The 16032-nt window shown below is 40.6% G+C and overlaps 1 pseudogene; it reads left to right on the top strand.

Annotated features, from left to right (window-relative positions):
* The first annotated feature begins 11503 nt into the window (after window positions 1-11503).
* Window positions 11504-13020, top strand: Tdpoz1-ps5 (TD and POZ domain containing 1, pseudogene 5; annotated as a pseudogene).
* Window positions 13021-16032: the final 3012 nt, after the last annotated feature.

Raw genomic sequence — 16032 nt, 5'->3', positions numbered from 1 at the left:
AAACCAAATAAACCAACTAAAAATAGGGTACAGATCTGAATAGAAAATTCTGAACAGAGGAATCTGAAATATCTAAGAAGCATTTAAGCAAATGTTTAACATCCTTGGTTCTCAGAAAAATGCAAATCAGAATGACTCTAAAAATCCATCTGATACTTCTCCGAATGGCTAAGTTCAAAAACACAAGTGAGAGCTCATGCAGTTAAGGCTATGGAGTAAGTGCTGGTAGAAATGGTAACATGAACAGACACTATGACAATCACTATGACCGTTTGTCAGATAACTGTGAATTCATCTCCAGGACATATAACCAAAGGACATTCTATCCTACCACAAGGTCATTTGCTTAAATATGTTCATAGCTGTTTTTATCATAATACCTAGAAACTGGAAACCTACATGACACTCAAAAGAAGGATGGATAGGGAAAATTGCACATTTACTCAATAGAGTATTACAAGGTTGATATAAAAATAACATCATGAATTTTGCAGGCAAATGGATTGAAATATACTTTTGCCTTAGCGAGGTAATCCAGTCCCAGAAATTCACACAGAAATGAATTCACTTGAAATTGGTTATTAGCTGTAATGCACAGAACAATCATACAACAGACCCATGGGATCAATACCAAGAGCGCTCAAGTGTGGATGCAGGGACCTCTCCAGGGAGGGACAACAGAATAGATTCCCTGGGGACAGTGGGCAGGTGGGGATGGATAAAGCAAAGATGAGGGAACATTATGGAAGCAGAGAGTATTGGGAGAGATCAGTGGAATTTAGAATCATTTCAGGGGTGAGGAAAGAAATCCAGTGCAATAGAAACTCCCTGGAATCTACAAGAGCAATCCTAGCAAAGACCCTTAGTAGGGATTTGAAGCCTGAACTGGCCATTTTCTGTAACCAGGCCTGGCATCCAGTGGACGGAATTGGAACACCAACGCAGCTACTCTAACTTCAACCTAGAGTCTATTCCATATAGATGGTGTCCTAGGATAATAATCACACAAAAATTTTGAGTGTGGATAGCAAGTGACTGGTGCAACCTGAGCCCATGCCTCAAGCAGGAGCCCATACCTACCTGGCAGTGCCTGGAGGGCCAGGACCCAGAGGATGGATAATCCAGAGATGTTAGGTAGAATCAAATACAACTGGGGAAAAAGTCAATGGAGCTGTGCCTAATGACCCTCTGCTATACTTGTAGAAAGGAGTCTAGCATAACTGTCACCAGAGAGTTTTCATACACCAATAGATTGGAGTAAAGGAAGAAACCTAAAACGAACTATTATGCAGAAGTCAGAGAATCCTGCAAAAGAGGGGGAAGAAGGATTGTAGAAGGCAGAAGTGTCAAGGACACCACAAGCTCAGGACTCAAACAATCAACTGATGTAACCTAGTCCCATGGAGCTCATAAAGCCTTAACATAAAATCAGGGAGCCTCAATGGGTTCAGACATGCCCTGTGTATATATTTTATAGTTGAGTAGCTTGGTGTTCTGTTGGGATTCATAACAATGGGAAGACAGCCTGTCTCTATTATGGATTGCTGTGTATATGTTCTGATTTCTCAAGAGTGCCTCTATTCAGGTGTAGTCAGGTAAAATCTTAATTAGTCAGAAAAGGCTACAGGCTGTGATTGGGGAGTGGGAGGAGGGAGCAGAGCTGAAGTTTCAGAGAAGGGAGAGACAGAGGTAGATAGAGGGGGAGATGAGACAGGATATTGAGAGAAATGTTTAACCAGAACCGCATGGCCTGAAAGAGCCCCAAGTTGCTTTCAAAGGGCAGTAGAGTAATGTAGGGTACATTTGCCCCATCTGCGTATGCAGCTTGTATTTATATCAATTGAGTTTTCAGTTCTTTGTTTGGGCTTTATCGGAGTTGAGAACTTTTTTTTTTTTTGGAAATCTTTTTTCTTTTTATTATTATTAACTTGAGTATTTCTTATATACATTTCGAGTGTTATTCCCTTTCCCGGTTTCTGGGCAAACATCCCCCTCCCCCTCTCCCCTCCCCTTCCTTATGGGTGTTCCCCTCCCCACCCTCCCCCCATTGCCGCCCTCCCCCCAACAGTCTAGTTCACTGGGGGTTCAGTCTTAGCAGGACCCAGTGCGTCCCCTTCCACTGGTGCTCTTACTAGGATATTCATTGCTACCTATGAGGTCAGAGTCTAGGGTCAGTCCATGTATAGTCTTTAGGTAGTGGCTTAGTCCCTGGAAGCTCTGGTTGCTTGGCATTGTTGTACATATGGGGTCTCGAGCCCCTTCAAGCTCTTCCAGTTCTTTCTCTGATTCCTTCAACGGGGGTCCTATTCTCAGTTCAGTGGTTTGCTGCTGGCATTCGCCTATGTATTTGCTGTATTCTGGCTGTGTCTCTCAGGAGCGATCTACATCTGGCTCCTGTCGGTCTGCACTTCTTTGCTTCATCCATCTTGTCTAATTGGGTGGCTGTATATGTATGGGCCACATGTGGGGCAGTCTCTGAATGGGTGTTCCTTCAGTCTCTGTTTTAATCTTTGCCTCTCTCTTCCCTGCCAAGGGTATTCTTGTTCCCCTTTTAAAGAAGGAGTGAAGCACTCACATTTTGATCATCCGTCTTGAGTTTCATTTGTTCTAGGCGTCTAGGGAACTTCAAGCATTTGGGCTAATAGCCAATGAGTGCATACTATGTATGTCTTTCTGTGATTGGGTTAGCTCACTCAGGATGATATTTTCCAGTTCCAACCATTTGCCTACGAATTTCATAAACTCGTTGTTTTTGATAGCTGAGTAATATTCCATTGTGTAGATGTACCACATTTTCTGTATCCATTCCTCTGTTGAAGGGCATCTGGGTTCTTTCCAGCTTCTGGCTATTATAAATAAGGCTGCTATGAACATAGTGGAGCACGTGTCTTTTTTATATGTTGGGGCATCTTTTGGGTATATGCCCAAGAGAGGTATAGCTGGATCCGGAGTTGAGGATTTACTGATATAAATCTGGCTGATAAATTACAAGACTCTGTACATTTGATTCTATGGGGTTATGAGGACTTATTCCATCAGGATCCCTCTTTCTCCAGGCTGGCCTGGGAAGATCTGGGCATTTCTGAACCCTGCTATCCATGGGAACCAAGGGGGAAGAAAAGATCACTGTTGTTGGCAGCAGGATATAGCATGGACCGTTTTTTATAATCACCAGGTATGTGTCTCTCACTGTTTTGCCTGCTTTTGGGACCTCTTTCATCCTACTGGATTGCAGTGTCCCACCTCAGTATGATGGCATGTGCCAGGCTTAATGTAACCTGTCCTGTTTGGTTGACATCCTTGGGAGGCCTGCTCTCTTTTGGAAGGAACCAAGGGAGTTGATATGAAAGAGGGAATATTGGGGTTGGGGTGGTATATGGAGGAAATGAGGGAGGAGAAACTCTTGCTAAGGTGTAATATATAAGAGAAAAAAATCAATAAATATAAAAATACCATAGAAAATGAATTCATGTTCAAGACTTCTCAGGAGACTCCCAAACAAGATTTGTGGAGGCTCCACAGTAATTCTAGAAACTTCACTTTGTGATGCTAGGATCTAACCCCTTCAGAGCAAGGAAGAGAGGGCAGTGAACAAGGGATTCCAGAGTGTGCTCAACCTGAGTTCCAGATTGGGAAGATTTTGTTTGATCCATTTTTTCCTAAAACACTTACAGGGAGCCTGACACCTCTACCCAAAAAAGGAAACTGTTACAGCATACTTGATCATAATTGTCTTACTTCCTGCAAAAAAAAAAAAAAAAAAACAACAAGCAAGCAAACAAACAAAAGCTTTGACTAGCCACCAGAAAGCCGGTTGCCAGTCTGTACAAGTACCTGTGACCCCATAAAATCAAATCTTCACCAGCTTGTAATTTATTAGCCAGATTTATAACAGTAAATCCTCAACCCCAAAATGCCTACACAAAGAACTCAAAACTCCATTGATATAAATAAAATTGTTAGTTGTGACGTTGCTCAGCTTTGGGAGACAACTTTCATCCCTCTGGTTGTAATACAGACAAACCCTTAGTATCCACCATTAGTTCCAAACACTGAAGGTAAAGTTAGTTTGTAGAAAGAAGCACCAGTGTGAATGGAAAGTGAAAAATCAGAGAGGTATTAGACAGAAAAGGATGTGCCCAACTTTGACAAGAAGATATAGGAAGGGAAGCTATTCAAGAAGTCAGTGGTATGAGTAAAGGATAGACAGTCCAGTTTTAATGGGACAATGGTACAGAGAGAGGTTGAAGAGAGTATAAGAGAGACACAGGTAAAGACAGAACAAATCAGAGAGTGAGGTGGAGACAGAAGATTAGAACTGATTTCCAAAGTTAGTATGAGACCAAATGAGCAATTCACAGGAAGCTGAGAAAAGCCAAAATGAATCAGTTACAGTGGAGGGAAGCCAGAGATCAGAAATCACTAGAAAGTGGTGAGCTTATTCCGCCATAAATATCAGAAGCTGAGAACATTCTAAGCCTAGTTTGATTGGACAGAGGCTAGAACCTTCCAGGACTAGTCCTATGTCAGCAGACCAAGGCAAAAAGCCTCAAAGATGACAATTAATATGTGTAAATAAAAGTGACTTTTACAGGAAAGTATTTGACTGCTGCCTGGACTGAAACCTCTACAGGTAAGTATGGTTAAAGCTTATTCATTTTAGATACCAGTTTCTAGAGACTGTGAAAGACATCACCAGATTCTCCTCTTTCTAGGAGTGTGGACTTGTGCCAGCCACAACTCGTTGTCTGTGTAGTGTCACTGTGTCTCTCTTTATCTCTCTGTGCATCTTTGTTTCTCTCTACCTCATTCTTTCTCTCTCCTTCTCTCTCTGTCTCTCTCTGTCTCTCTCTCCTCTTCTCTTCTCTTCTCTTCTCTTCTCTTCTCTTCTCTTCTCTTCTCTTCTCTCTGTCTCTGTCTCTGTCTCTGTCTCTCTCTCTCCCCCCTTTCTCCTGCTGAGTCCACCTCTCTCTTGAGCTTTCTATGTACATTTGTCTGTTTTTTAAATATCTCTCAATATTCTTATTTAGTTATTTATTTTTAAATTCCAGATTTTATTCCAGTCCTGATCCACCCTCCCATCTAGGGTTCCACATCCCATAACTCCCAGACCCCCATTATTCCACACCCTCCAATCTCCACAAAGTTGTCCCCATCTCATCCACTCCACCAGAACTCTAACCTTCCTGGGGCCTCCAGTCTCTTGAAGGTTATGTTTGTTTTCTGTGAATGAACCCAGACTCAAGGGACCCCTGCTGTACACGTGTTGGAGGCCTCATCTCAGCTAGTGTTTACTGCCTGGTTGTTGATCCAGTGTCTACTAGATCTCAGGGGTAGAAGCTAATTGAGTGTGCTGGTCCTCATACAATCAGTTTGGATTTTTATATTAACTAGTTGCATTCTTTGATATGAGGATAATTACTACCATTATCAACTGTCTTCCTACTGTGTGGTACAAAATCCTTTTGTTTCTGGCAGATCTCAAGTAAATCACTCCTCCTAAATCACTGCCCTACAAATACTTTACCCCTATCTTACCCTGTGACAGAGATTTCATTAGCAAAGCCCATGATTCATGCCCAGGGGGTCACACTTCCACCCTACAGGAGCCTACTCCTGAGAGCTAAGAAAGGAACAATTTAGAGTATCTTTCCTGCAAAGGGGAGGTTGCACAGTGATCATTTACCATCATCTCCAATGTTAGATATCTATCTGGGGATCCTCTTATTGAGGCCCCCAAAACACCAGATACAGAGTCACTGATGTTCATAGTTTTCAATAAGTCTAATGTAGGAATAAAAACTGAAAATCAATTGATTGATTTATCTAGTATTGAGAGATAAAGAAACTTGGAGCAAGATATACAGGAGAGCGAGGAGCTGCAGAAGTGATTGAATCACTGAATATTTTTCTGTGTCTTCTCTGCCATGGATTCTTCCTAAGACATGACAAAGTAGATAGATGAGAGACCTAGATAGAATTTTACATGTCACTTTACATAAATGCAAACATCACAAACTTCAATATTTGATATCTGTTCAATATGCGCTGCAGCCCTTGGCAAACAGAATACTCTCTCCCTTCTCAGGACCAACAAAGCAAGCACTGCAGTCCAAGTCTGAAGAAGTCAGAACTCACCTGTAGAGGATGCAGACTATGAAGTACTAATGAGGTGAATCCTGATAGTTAAAGTGATTGAACTGAAAACCAATTAGGATATTCCTAAATGACACCCTTAAGTAAATCTTGGAAAGGATTTTTAAGTAGGAATTCTTCAGAGGGAATTACAACCCCCGCAAACAAATTTGGGGGAGTCACCACAAGGTCTGTGGGTCTTATTGGACTACATGATAGAAGAAAGCCACTATCAGAGGTTTGGGGCTCTGCTTTATGCCCACCATAGAAGAGTTCTTCCACCTGCTCTCCCTTTTGTGAACACTCAGACTTCTAACAAGTTCAGATCCTGTCTCTGATGATGTTTGTGGAAGGAATTATTGTAATACCAGCACAAGTGAACATAGTAGCTCTGCAGAAAATTCCATTCATTTATGGAAGATTGACCACAGTTCCCGAAGTACACTGGTCATGGCTACTCATATTCCAATCTGGACTAACTCTGGAATGAATTCAAGTCAAAAACTAGTTTGCATACATAACTTTTATTTTTTCATCAGTTGAAATACATATAGCTGGTTCAAATAGAGACTCGCTAGAAAAACACGCCTTTAATCTGAAAGCTGAGTCAGAAACTTACCCACCTTTAATCCAGATTTTGGGACTACAGGACTGGGCCACACCTTCTGCTGGAAGCCTATATAAGCACTTGGAAGAAGGAAGCCTTCTGTCTTTGCCTGAGTGCTTTCATCTTACTAGCAGCCCATTTCCTCACCAGCATTAGAGCCCACTTCTTCAGAATTCTATTATATATTGAAGAAGAAGACCTGATACTTCAAACCTTGTTGACTAGGTAAGTACTGGCTTTAGCCATTGTTGGGTAGCTGGACCTCACCCTTAAATTTTTCTCATATATCCAGTTTCGTTTCATATAGACAAACTTATTCTGTACATCCTCTAGAGGCCTCTGACTAACATAACAAATTTGAAATCAGAATGTAGAACATTTTTGAAACCCATTGATAGGTTGGCATTACAACTGTTTTGTTTTATGAAAATAGAGCCAGGATAGATTTGTTAGAACTAGGTATTGTGTGGGTTGGAGGGTTGCACTTTCAGGCCCATCCTGAAGTATCCTTTCCCCCAGGGTTACCAGCCATTGTATAGAATATAGTTTATTATATGGTTTAGATGTCGTTTATTTTTAATATAGATAGTACAGATAGATGATAGATCAGTAGGTAGATGGATACACAAATACTTTTATATACATACATATGAGGAGACTGTGTGAGTCAGAGAGGGAGGAAGACAAAAAGAGAGACAAAAAGAAACAGAGTTTCCAGCCAGGAACACATGGAGAAAGAGGGGGAATGGGGAAAGGGGGAAAGAGATAGAGAAAGGGGTTAAAGAATCAGGGAGATTAGGAGTGGGAGAATGAGAGAGTAGGAAGGGGGCTAGCAGCCTTTTTATAGTGAGTCATGTGTATCTGTCTTTTGCCAGGTTATTGTTAGGTGGAGCCTAGGAGGAATGCTAAAATTCCATCATTATGAATTAATTTAAAATTAGAGGAATAATTTGATAGAGACGATGGTGGAACAGGAATAGGTTCATCATGATCTTTAACTACTTCTTGCTGACTTTGGGATGATATGTGTCTGGGAAACCAAAGAAAATGTGGATGTTGTTGATCCAGTCTTAGGAGAGTTGACTGTTTCCTTGCTATCAAGGGTCTGTGGAACCATTTGTAGGTACTATGAGCAGGTCCATTTGAAGAGTCTCTATCTGTGAAAGTAGATTGGAGCATGTAGCTTGCTCCTCTAGAACTGTCATGAATATTGATTATGAGTAAATTCTTGAACCTGACAAGATTTTGAAACATGATGTGTGGGAGGCTGGGGTGTGGAGGTGGATTTAATAGTAATAGTAGTAGATTATATATAGTATAGAATAAAGTTAAGTGTATTTGGGAGAAAAGAATTTTTCTTAGCTGTACATTTGAAACCCTTAGTTCTTGTTGGTTTGGATGAGGAACATTCCAATCCCAGGGAACAGGAGAGGAATCTCACCCTCTGGAATAGGTTACAATGGGAATTAGGCTCTGATTGACAGGTTACTTATGCAGATGCAGTCTAATTGGTTTGTGGGATGTAGGTCTTATTGTGTTTCTTGGAGCTTATATGACTACAGAAGAGATAGATAGATTCGTTAACAGGGTGAGTAGTCTTTAAGATGAATTTAGGGATGACAAAACCTTTCCAGGAACAGAAAGAAGCAAGAAGGGCTTTTACTTCTGTCTGGGAGACTGAATGTATATAAATTTAGTATAATGGGAAATATTTTTAGGTATGTATTGAAAAGAAAATTAAAGGACCTTGAATATTTGACAACATTTTGAAGATAATTGATCATATAGTTTAGCATGAGTATATCTGAATATGCGTATCCATTGTCCTGAAGCCTGTGACTCACGCAAGCCTTTCTGAAATCTGGTAGTCTTAACTAGTTAATGAATGACTACTGAGGTAATAAGGTGGTAGATTACCTTGGCTAAGGAAGTAGATTTATGTTTTCTAGTTGTAGTTAGTTTAGCTACAAATGCAGTCAGAAAGTTGAAAAACATGAATTTTAATCTAGATGTCATTAATTAAAATGTCAGAGGTTGGTCAATAGTCTACTACCTAGACAGTTTTCCCAGGTCCCTGTGGTCTCCATCACAACTCTGCCAGAGTTAGTGCGGTCATTAGGCCCAGAAGAGGAGAAGATTTTTCCTGTGGAGTAGGAACTTTGGAAAAAATGACTCATGTTGTCCTAGGCAATATGAGACATTTAACTCTCTTGTATCCTCAGTTTGACAGCAGCGTAGACTGATATCTGGCAGCAGCAAGGCAACTGAGCACTGTTTCTCAGTGGTTCTCATACCACAATCTAGGCAGTCTTGTCAGGATGCCTATTTCTTCTCAGAGACCTTGGTGGGTGCGGGTGGGGCAGCTGTAACTGCTATGCATGGGCTTCTCTGTCCTAATAACTTTAAACATGTAAGGTTACATTTAGCAGATTACTGAAAAGATTGATAGTGAATATCTATTAAACATATGAGTTATGCAATCATTAATGCTGTGATCTTCAAGTTTTTACTGCTGTAAATCTTTAAATTAATATTAAATAAAGATTTCCCAAGTCAGGATAGAAATTAGAGATTCTAAGGCTGTTCTAATGTAAGGAAGCAGTGTTTAAGTAAGTGCCTATAGCAAATATGGTAGATGGCCATTGTCATTAACTAAGATGGCACTGAAGCTACAACCAGTCATATGATCTGCCTTAGCTAAGATGGTGCTGAAACAATAGCATAGGAAAACTTTACCTGCCCACAACAAAGATGGCAGTCACTCAGCGGACTGCCCTTAATGAAGATAGTGCTGTAGCTACACCTCTGTCTGAAGGAAAGTCACAGCTTTGTTATATCTTGAAATTGGCAGAAATGGCTGTGTATCAGCAAAAAAATAAATAGATAAATAAATAAATAAATAAATAAATAAATGAAAAGAGAAAAACACAAAGAGATAAATTGGCATGTGTTCTTTGAGGGATAAGTGGTCTTTCCTTTCCCTGTGGTCATTCATCCTCTATTGCTGAATGCAGAGCAGACTGTTTGACCTGTTCTCAGAGCAGCTCAGCTGTCTCATCTGGATTAGAGCTGCTAAAGACTTTCTAGTGTTTTTATAGTAAAAATACCAATTATTATCTGTATTTATTGTCATCTCTGAGGCTTTCTCCCTCTACCTGTCAATTTGGCTTAGAGCTTGAAGCTTCTAGACTCTTAGTCTATTCTAGGCCTAGAGAAAATTTAGCCTCTGAAACTTATAGGTGAATAAGTCACTCCTATTTAGTTTTTTTCTGAGGTCTGGATGGGTAGTTTAAAACTCTTCTCCATTGTACCTGATTCAATCTGAATTATTTCAGTTTTTCCTGAGCTGCTCTTCTTTGCCTCATACTAACTTTCACCAACTGTTGTACTCTTCTGACTCCTTTCTTGTTCTCTGAATCATTCTGTCTTTCCCTGTGTCTCCATTTCTCTCTCTTCAACCTGTCTCTGAAAAACTCTCCTGGAAAAACTGCATCCCCTCTCACTTTTCTCTCTGTACTGGTTTCTTTTCCTTCATTATTTATTTAATTTTTTACATCCCAAATGTTACCCCATTCCAGTTTATCCTTGCAGAGTTCTTCACCACTCCCTTCCCCCAAATAAATAAATAGGAGCCTATCTGACAAAACTCATAGCAGGGTCTTTATTTTCTTTTCTAGCTCAAGCACCCCCACCCCTCTCACCACCCCAATGCACCACAGTCATGAAACATCATTTTGGTAGTGAAGGAGTACCAAATGTCTTCCTGTTTAGACTAACTGTGGACTTAAGTAACCTATAAAGCTGGAGGGGATGACTTTTAACAGTTTTTGGCTTAAGTTGAAGTAGATAAATCCAGTTCATCTACAGACTCTTTTGGTAGAAAAACACACCTTTAATCTGAGTCTAGAAGATACACCATTAACTGGGCCCTACTTCTATTGCAGGCCCATAAAAGTACATAGAAGGAGGAAGCTGTGAGTCTGCCTGATTGCTCTCAATTTACTAGCAAGCTCATTTCTTCACTGGCATCTGAACCTACTTCTGCAGGATTCTTTTTAATTCTGAAGAGGACCTGAGACTTCAAACCTTGTGGAATAAGTAAGTATTGACATTAGCCAACTTTATATTAGTTTGACTTCTGCCTACAGATTTTTCTCATACAACCACTGTCTATTTATATAGAGAAATTTATCCCTTATGTTTAGTAGAGGACCCTGATTAGTACAACACAGTTGAAATGATAGTGTTTACACATTTCCAAACAGTTCCAAAGTTGGATACAATAGTCAAAACCAGTTAACATTGACCTAAGATTCAATAAACATACACAGAGATATTCAGAACCACAGTAGGTTTGGGTGGGGGTAGTGGAGACTGAGAGAGACAGGAACACAGAAAGGAAGAGACATACAGACACAAACAAACAAGGAGAGACAGAGAGAGAGGGTGAGGGTGAGGGAGAGGGAGAGAGAGAGAGAGAGAGAGAGAGAGAGAGAGAGAGAGAGAGAGAGAGAGATTTAACAGTCATAGTGGTCTGTTTTATCTTTGGTAGAACAAATATGAAAACCTACAGAACCTACATAGAAATAGACATTTCCAAGTATATAAAAGGGGAAATTTAGCAGAAAATGAAAATAAAATCTAAATCTATCTATGTAAATCTGTCTAAATTATATCTATAATTGTATCTTACAGAGGAAAGAGTAAATTCTATTACTTTCTTTCAGATCAACTTTAACCTCCAAACTACCTCCAGAAGACATGTCAGGGGACCTGGAAGCCAAGATCTGTGGCTACACACATATCAGTGTTCAGAGATTCTGCTACAAGTGGACCATTAGCAACTTTTCATTTTGCATGGATGGAATTCGGGAAAATATTACAAGCCCAGTGTTCTCATTAGAGGGCAATGAAGAAGTACAATGGTTTTTGAGAATATTCCCAAATGGTGTTGATGAAGAAAGCAAAGATTACTTGTCTGTTTCCGTGGGTTTGTACAGTTGTCCAAAGAGCCCAGTTTTGGCAAAGGTGCAGTTCTGGATCATAAATGCCCAAGGAGAGAAACATCAAATCAAAGAGATCCCAAATATTTTAAGCTTTAGTCCAAAACAACAATGGGGATTGAGAAAGTTCATCCTTCGAGATTTCCTCCTCTCCCTTAGGCATTGGCTTCTCCCTGAAGACCAGCTCATCCTGTGTTGTAAGGTGTCTGTAGTAGGACCCTCCTTTAGCACGCCTGGACATAACATGACACCTGCAAAGAAGGATCCAAGGCAGAAGTTGGCTGATGACATAGGAGAGCTGTGGGAAAATTCCCTCTTCACAGACTGCAGCCTGGTGGTAGCTGGCCAGGAATTCAGAGCTCACAAGGCCATTCTAGCAGCTCGCTCTCCAGTTTTCAGAGCCATGTTTGAACATGAAATGCTGGAGAGCCTAACAAACCGCGTGGAGATCCATGACATTCACCTGCAAGTCTTTAAGGAAATGATGGCCTTCATTTACACAGGGAAGGCACCACACCTCCACAGCCACTCAATGGCCACTGATTTGTTGGCAGCTGCTGACATGTATGACCTGCAGGACTTGAAGTTCATGTGTGAGGATTCCCTGTGCAGGAACCTCTCTGTGAAGTATGCTATACCAACTCTGATCCTGGCTGACCTCCACAGCACAGAGCACCTGAAGACTAGGGTCATGGATTTCATTATACTTCATGCTTCTGAAGTCTCTAAGACCTTGGAGTGGAAGTCAATGGTGGAGTCACATCCCCACTTGGTGGAGGAAGCATTTCTCTCCCTGGCTTCTATACAGTGTTTTTCCTCGGAGCCTTCACTCAAACACCTAAAGATATTTTAGGAGCTTGACAGATATGACCGACACCTGGCTTCTAACAGCTACAACTAGTGTTTTTAACAATGACTTCTGTTTAGATTACAGTTTTGCTGGAACATTTACAGTGAATCTGGGGCAAGGTAGCATGATGGCTATGGATTTCATACAGCTGTAATATTTCAAAATGGTGTGTAGGGAAAGGGCAGCACTAGGGTCTTGGACATTCTACCTGACATCTATCCTGTTGATGTTGTCTTATTCTTGTCTGATGTCTTGGAACTGGCATTCAACTGGCCTGAAGCAGAGCCTACCTGACTTTCTTTGGAGAAACCTGTTTGCATTGGACTGAACAGAATAGCTGACCTAACATATGCATTAACTGACATGTAAAGTTTTCCACCTAATTCATGTGTATTATCTATCTGCAAATAAAAATTCTTTCGACTTTACTGTATTTGTCCTCTTAATTGCCAGTTGCCTTATTGTTCTAATTAAGACTTCAATTCTTGTATTGAGTCTACTTAAGAGAATGAGAAACCTTGACTTACCTTTGCTTTTGTATACTGGCTTTGAGTTTCTCCCCATTTAAGTTGATCTTGATACGGGATTCTTCTATATTACCATTATTATATTTAGCCATATAATCTCTGTGCCAATCTCTGGAGAAGTTTTATCATTAAGGGATCGCTTCTTAAAGTCCATGTCCTGATCCAGTTTAATGATCATGTTTTTTGCTTTTTCTTTGTTTTCTTTTGTTTTGCTTTTTTTCTTTCAGTTAGTTTATGTGGTCAATTGAATTTTATTGATTTTTGCATATTGAACCACCCTTACTCACCTTGAGACAAAGCCTACTTTGGTTTTGTTAATGATATTTTTTAATGTGTTCTTGTAATTATTTAATGATTATGTTTGCATGAGTCCATAAGTTAAATTGATTTGTGTTTTAGATATAAGTGTAAGTGTAGTCTCTCATAAAATAAAGTGGGAAATATTCCTTCTCTTTTTATTTTGTGAAATGATTTGAGGAGTATACGCCATAACACCTCTTAGATTAACAGGTGAAAATTATGGTCCTGGGCATTTTTTGATGGGGAGATTTTAATGGCTGCTGTTATACTTTGATGCCTTTGATTTGGTGCACACATAGTGAGAATTGAAATGGCAGCTTAGGCATTTTTAATTTGATAAGTATTAGTGTCCTTATCTAATATGAGTTCAACACACATTCATGCGATACTGCCCAGGGAGATTGACTCTACTATGACCTTACTCCTCTAGTCTTCTGAACACCCAGATGTACAGGGGAGACAGTTTGTGTCCTATGTACCATTGACCAGTACTGACCTTTATAATTGTAAGTCGTAGATCCCCTCCCTCCATTTTCCAAAAGACCCTCAGATCCCCTAGGTCTTTTAGATTCAATCAGGTTGACTCATAAACCCACCTGGGATGACTGTCAACAACAGTTCCAGGTTCTTTTTTTTTTTTTTTTTTTTTTTTTATTAACTTGAGTATTTCTTATATACATTTCAAGTGTTATTCCCTTTCCCGGTTTCCGGGCAAACATCCCCCTCCCCCCTCCCCTTCCTTATGGGTGTTCCCCTCCCAACCCTCCCCCCATTGCCGCCCTCCCCCCATAGTCTAGTTCACTGGGGGTTCAGACTTAGCAGGACCCAGGGCTTCCCCTTCCACTGGTGCTCTTACTAGGATATTCATTGCTACCTATGGGGTCAGAGTCCAGGGTCAGTCCATGTATAGTATTTAGGTAGTGGCTTAGTCCCTGGAAGCTCTGGTTGCTTGACATTGTTATACTTTTGGGGTCTCGAGCCCCTTCAAGCTCTTCCAGTTCTTTCTCTGATTCCTTCAACGGGGGACCTATTCTCAGTTCAGTGGTTTGCTGCTGGCATTCGCCTCTGTATTTGCTGTATTCTGGCTGTGTCTCTCAGGAGCGATCTACATCCGGCTCCTGTCGGTCTGCACTTCTTTGCTTCATCAATCTTGTCTAATTGGGTGGCTGTATATGTATGGGCCACATGTGGGGCAGGCTCTGAATGGGTGTTCCTTCAGTCTCTGTTTCAATCTTTGCCTCTCTCTTCCCTGCCAAGGGTATTCTTTTTCCTCATTTAAAGAAGGAGTGAAGCATTCACATTTTGATCATCCGTCTTGAGTTTCGTTTGTTCTAGGGATCTAGGGTAATTCAAGCATTTGGGCTAATAGCCACTTATCAATGAGTGCATACCATGTATGTCTTTCTGTGATTGGGTTAGCTCACTCAGGATGATATTTTCCAGTTCCAACCATCTGCCTACTAATTTCATAAACTCGTTGTTTTTGATAGCTGAGTAATATTCCATTGTGTAGATGTACCACATTTTCTGTATCCATTCCTCTGTTGAAGGGCATCTGGGTTCTTTCCAGCTTCTGGCTATTATAAATAAGGCTGCGATGAACATAGTGGAGCACGTGTCTCTTTTATATGATGAGGCATCTTTTGGGTATATGCCCAAGAGAGGTATAGCTGGATCCTCAGGCAGTTCAATGTCCAATTTTCTGAGGAACCTCCAGACTGATTTCCAGAATGGTTTTACCAGTCTGCAATCCCACCAACAATGGAGGAATGTTCCTCTTTCTCCGCATCCTCACCAGCATCTGCTGTCACCTGAGTCTTTGATCTTAGCCATTCTCACTGGTGTGAGGTGAAATCTCAGGGTTGTTTTGATTTGCATTTCCCTTATGACTAAAGATGTTGAACATTTCTTTAGGTGTTTCTCAGCCATTCGGCATTCCTCAGCCGTGAATTCTTTGTTTAGCTCTGAACCCCATTTTTTAATAGGGTTATTTGTTTCCCTGCGGTCTAACTTCTTGAGTTCTTTGTATATTTTGGATATAAGGCCTCTATCTGTTGTAGGATTGGTAAAGATCTTTTCCCAATCTGTTGGTTGCCGTTTTGTCCTAACCACAGTGTCCTTTGCCTTACAGAAGCTTTGCAGTTTTATGAGATCCCATTTGTCGATTCTTGATCTTAGAGCATAAGCCATTGGTGTTTTGTTCAGGAAATTTTTTCCAGTGCCCATGTGTTCCAGATGCTTCCCTAGTTTTTCTTCTATTAGTTTGAGTGTGTCTGGTTTGATGTGGAGGTCCTTGATCCACTTGGACTTAATTTTGTACAGGGTCATAAGGATGGATCGATCTGCATTCTTCTGCATGTTGCCCTCCAGTTGAACCAGCACCATTTGCTGAAAATGCTATCTTTTTTCCATTTAATGGTTTTGGCTCCTTTGTCAAAAATCAAGTGCCCATAGGTGTGTGGGTTCATTTCTGGGTCTTCAATTCTATTCTATTGGTCTATCTGTCTGTCTCTGTACCAATACCATGCAGTTTTTATCACTATTGCTCTGTAATAATGCTTGAGTTCAGGGATAGTGATTCCCCCTGAAGTCCTTTTATTGTTGAGGATA

The sequence above is a fragment of the Rattus norvegicus genome, chromosome 2, assembly GCF_036323735.1.
Source record: "Rattus norvegicus strain BN/NHsdMcwi chromosome 2, GRCr8, whole genome shotgun sequence".
Taxonomy (NCBI): Eukaryota; Metazoa; Chordata; class Mammalia; order Rodentia; family Muridae; genus Rattus; species Rattus norvegicus.
The sequence above is the reverse complement of the archived record's forward strand: the minus strand, read 5'-3'. Positions and strand labels throughout refer to the sequence as shown.